Source organism: Akebia trifoliata, chromosome 16 (genome assembly GCF_017979445.1).
Source record: "Akebia trifoliata isolate Shusen 1 chromosome 16, ASM1797944v1, whole genome shotgun sequence".
NCBI lineage: Eukaryota > Viridiplantae > Streptophyta > Magnoliopsida > Ranunculales > Lardizabalaceae > Akebia > Akebia trifoliata.
This window is the reverse complement of record NC_141390.1, coordinates 8,028,883-8,033,541: the sequence shown is the minus strand read 5'-3', so window position 1 is coordinate 8,033,541 and position 4,659 is coordinate 8,028,883. Positions and strand designations below refer to the sequence as shown.

Genomic DNA, 4,659 nt, shown 5'->3' with positions numbered 1-4,659 from the left:
AAAAATTTTAGGTCATTACAAGTTCCCTAAGTGGGTAAGTTTGCAAGGGAGTTATCCGATTTTATAGGGAGTTGTAGTTATACCGGAGGAGAGGATTCTATGCATTTAATCTCCTATGTGATGGAATATTACACTACAAGAAAAGTGAGAAATGGGAACGACCTCTAAAATGGTATTAAGCTGTTTCTAAATAAACGGTACTAAGCGGTTTCAACTACCAAAAACCGTTTTAAATGTACTTTTAAACTATACACCTATCGAGAGAATGTGTATATACTTTCTTCGTCTTCAATCTCCACAAAACCCTAAATCACATTTCTCTCTTCTTCTTTGTCAACAAACCATCATCGACCTCCTCTTCTTTCTGCTGAGCTGAATAATTAGAGCTGATTCAAGTAAGATGCGGAAGGAGATCAGAAGAAACCCTTAATCAGTGAAAATCTCTTCAAGTCCAGAAATCCCTAATTGCTGCATATTCTATCAACCTCTTCTTCAATTCTCCAATTCGAAAGCTTGTTCTATATGAGGAAGATCGATGGATGGAGTTCGCAATGGTGTTTGGATCCGTAGGATTTTTGGAGCTTTGATTTTCTCTTACGATCTTGATTTTCTGGTATTCTTGTTTCAAAGCTCTCTTTTATCTCATCTATTTCTACATTTCTCTTCTTCTATCTATAGCTATTGTTCTTGTGCTCTCACAATCCGTCTCTGTTAGGTTTTCTTCAAAATTGTTTTTTTTTCTCATCCTAGGGTTTTTGTTTTTGAATGTTTATGGTTTTGTAGCATTTCAATCATTTACATTTGCCTTCTCTCTTCATTTTTTAATTTTCTCATTTTAGGGTTTCTTTTTTGTTTGAATTTTTATTGATTTATGTGGTTGGAGACAAATCTTATTTTATTTCATTTCCCTCTCGTTATTTCTTAGGCTGTTCTATGCTTTGGTTAGACAAAATTAGGGTTGTTTGGATTCTAAATCCTCTGTTTTCTTTTCTCTTTCACTTGAATTTTGAATTTCTGGTTGTTGTTTGAACATTGAATTTCTAATTGACGGAGATATTATCCTTTGCTAATATATACTTATAAGCCATACTGGCAAACTTGTTCATCTGTAAGTGGTTGAGATTGTTATCCAACTGAACATTCAATACTTCTAAACCATTTGAATCTTTCTTCAATCCCCAAAGTGCAAGAATGTTTGGTCCCCTTCCCTTAGTGATGATCTCTATTTGCTGGATTTGAGCTTTTTTTTTTTTAGTTCATAGGCTTCATGAATGTGCTCCCATCCGATGATAGAGAAATTACTCAAATTCAATGTAAAGAATCACCAATTAGTCTTTCTTTTGTTGTCTGCATCCACTAAGGGATGGACGTCCTTAACACTCGTTAGGTCATTGAGCTTTGTTTGAATGAATTCAGTGATATTATTTAAGAGCATAATTGGAAAGCTAAATGTGTTTAAGAGCAACCTTTATTTAAAAGCATCCCAAGATGTGTTTTAATTCCTTGTTGGTGCCATACAAGTTGGGAAGTTCTAAGACAATATTGGCAATATAAGCTCTGTTGTTTTAATAATAATCCAAGATGGCTACACATGTTTGTTTTCAATAATTGTGGTTATTGTTTGCCATTATTCTGAGTAGTGGTGATTAAAATCTAATGTACAATTTCGTGTTTACACAGTTGCAATCTTGTGCAATGTCATGGTGGTGTTGGTAGATGGGATGTTGATGGAGGGAACCAGACATCGACTCAACGACACATACTCTGTCGGAGATAAAACATGATGTAGTTTTCATGAAGTGGGAATGCTACTCCTCATCCATCCATGCACCTAATTAAATCCCTCCCTCCCTTAATTGATGATATTTATTCATGCACAGATATAGTGCTCGTTCTACATGCAGTGGTCCATCTTCCTATCTAACCCTCTCTGGGCAATACCAGAGTTTCAGAACATTCTCTTTGCTTTATCCTTCCTCATATCCTCACTCATTCTCTCCCTCCCACTAGTCTCCATGAAAGAGTGAATTTGAGATGAAAGTGGACCCATCAACCAAACAGCAGGTGGTAGCTCCACAATCATCTTCACGCCTATCGACCCCATGAATATTTGTCCCACCTAGCCTCTTGATGGACCCACACATATGTCACAACAAAATTCAGCCTTCTTGGTGAATTCTAGCCATTGGATTGAAGAATTTTTCTTAAGTAGGGGTTTCTAATTGTCAGAGTTGAGCATATCCAATTCCTAAAAATCATCGAGCAAGGTGGTTCACTAATTACTGTCCCCTAACTCCCTAATGGTATTACAGCTTCTAGTTGTGTAATAACAGTAAATGTGAATTGGATGTCTTCAATTCATTATGGGGCTCAAAAATTCATGGGTAGCTGCAATTGGGGACTTCTTGAGGGTACTTTCCCATTAAGAAATTTTCACTCTTTCCTTCAAGTAAACTTCCATATCAGGTTTTCCTTGTTACTTTGGGACTATGGTTTGAGACCCCTATATAAGCCATCGTTTCAGGTAATATTTTGTAAGATCTTGATCATTTTTTCTTGTGAATGTAACCGTTTGTTCACATAAATTTGTCGTGTGTGAATGTGATTGTTTTCTTATTGTTTTTTTCTTGTTTGCTTTGACTTCTTGTCTTTCAGCATTCTTCCATCATTTTCGAATTACTTCTCACTTCAACGATTTCTGCCTTGGGAAGTTTCAATCTTCGCAATTGATTTGAGGTTTGTTCTTTTATCTTAATCAGTTTTTACCTTGTCTTTAGTTCCCACAAGTATGTAAGAACACGTGCTCGATGTAAAATCGAACGAGCCTACTATCTTTCAAATTATATTATCAAGTCTATTTTTATTTCGTCCAATTTATGATTTGTAATATAAGCTTAGCCCTACCCTGAAATCAATTAAGAGTAGATGTATAGCTTATGTAGAGTTGCAATTTCAGCCTTGAGGTTTATACCTTTTGTCCCATGTGGACTTGGGCTGACTTGACCCATCCCATAATACAATTATGCTTGTTAATGTGTTGAAATTTTCATGATTATTTTCACGAGTCTAACTTTAGTGACGATTCTAGATCCTCTTCTAAAATTTATTTAATTATTAAAAGTAATATATATATAAACAAATTACCAGGGATGCTAAACAGGTTTAATCGCTTACATGCTTGATAGGTGCACGCTTATGAGCAAATGAATAGTGTGTACAACTATACATTGGATCCATGCGGTCTTGTTCATATAACAGTTGGAGATGGTTGGAACATAGAAAATGTTGATGTTGAGTACGAGGATGACCCGGGAAAGTGTCCTTCCATTGGAGACAACATACCAGAATTTGGAGGGCTATGCCATGTGAATTTCTCATCAGACCCTGCAAAAGGCAAATTTTGTTTGGACAAATAGCTAGAGTATAGTGCATTTAGAGAAAGCAGCTTTGGGCATGGAATACTAGAGGCATCTTCTGATTCTTTATTTGGTAATCATTCAAGTCCAAACATGGTTATAAGCCTAATCAACTTAGACTAGTTTAATTGTTTAGCGGTTGGGCTTAAATCTTTTCCTTATTGTACTAATTGTTAATTTGTTCTTTAATTGGTAGATGGCTTAATGACAATCAGTTAACTGGGAGATGCATGGGATCATGTTCTTGAATGCCACAAGGTGAGCCCAAGGACCCTTGGTAAAGGGTGAAATCCTTACTAGCTTAGTAAGACTAGTTGGAATCAATAACTAATGCACATCTCCTCATCCTTTGTGATTGACATGTGTTTGGTTGCAGGAAAATATCATGCATGTGTAAAAATTCTCCATGAAAGGTTTGAAATTGAAATATAGTGTGGCAGATTGGCAATGGGATGTTGTCAGTTTGTGAAGTATGCTTTCATAGTGTATCAGTTTGTGAAGTATACTTTCATAGTGTATCTTCATCTCTTCACATATTTAATATTAGATAATATCAACATATGCAGAGTATAATTTAATGGTGTAACCATTTATGGTATTTTCCTTGTGGCATTATATATTAGGCGAGTACACATGTAAATGTTCATCAAGATCTCAAGGATGTTAAGCTCTGGCAAGTTCTTAGCTGAACATTTTCTACTCTGAGGTCCATAAGTCAAACCAAGTCCATCTAAGTCAAACCTAGTGAACTCGAGTCAAACCCAGTCAACCGAAGTCAAACCCAACCTAACTACGTCAAACCCAGCTAACTCAGTCAAAACTAGTCAAAAGCCCGACCCAACTCAGTCAACGAAGATCTCAAACCCATTCAAAACCCATTAAATCCAGTCAAATCTGAGTCAACCCTACTCAACTCAGTCGACCTGAGTCAAACTCGTTCAACCCCGGTCAAAGTCTAGTCAAACCTATCCAACCCAGTCAAACCCAGTCAAATCTGAGTAAACCCATTCAACTCAGTCAAACCTAGTCAATCTAAGTCAAACCCAATCCTAACGAAGTCGAATTCATCCACTTAGGTGGTGTTTGTTTGCGCTATTTTTCAGTGTTTATTGCTGAAAAAAATTAAATTCAGCATTTTTGTCAAAATAGCGCGTTTGTTTACTCGTGCTTATTGCTGAAAATAAGTGAAAAAAATTCAGCATTATTTTGATGCTGAAAAAAAGTGCTGAAGCGGTAAGCACTT

General features: G+C 36.2%; 1 long non-coding RNA gene across 3 annotated transcripts; it reads left to right on the top strand.

The window, feature by feature from the left end:
• The first annotated feature begins 201 nt into the window (after positions 1-201).
• LOC147382498 (uncharacterized) lies at positions 202-3,994 on the top strand. 3 transcript variants are annotated; one of them, XR_015173667.1, is made up of 6 exons: positions 202-613; positions 1,681-2,524; positions 2,656-2,736; positions 3,186-3,489; positions 3,613-3,674; positions 3,793-3,994. It is a non-coding gene; the product is annotated as an uncharacterized LOC147382498 (long non-coding RNA). The 3 variants fall into 3 exon arrangements; XR_015173666.1 differs by having other exon boundaries at positions 3,613-3,994; XR_015173668.1 differs by lacking the exon at positions 1,681-2,524 and having other exon boundaries at positions 204-613; positions 3,613-3,994.
• The last annotated feature ends 665 nt before the right edge of the window (positions 3,995-4,659 follow it).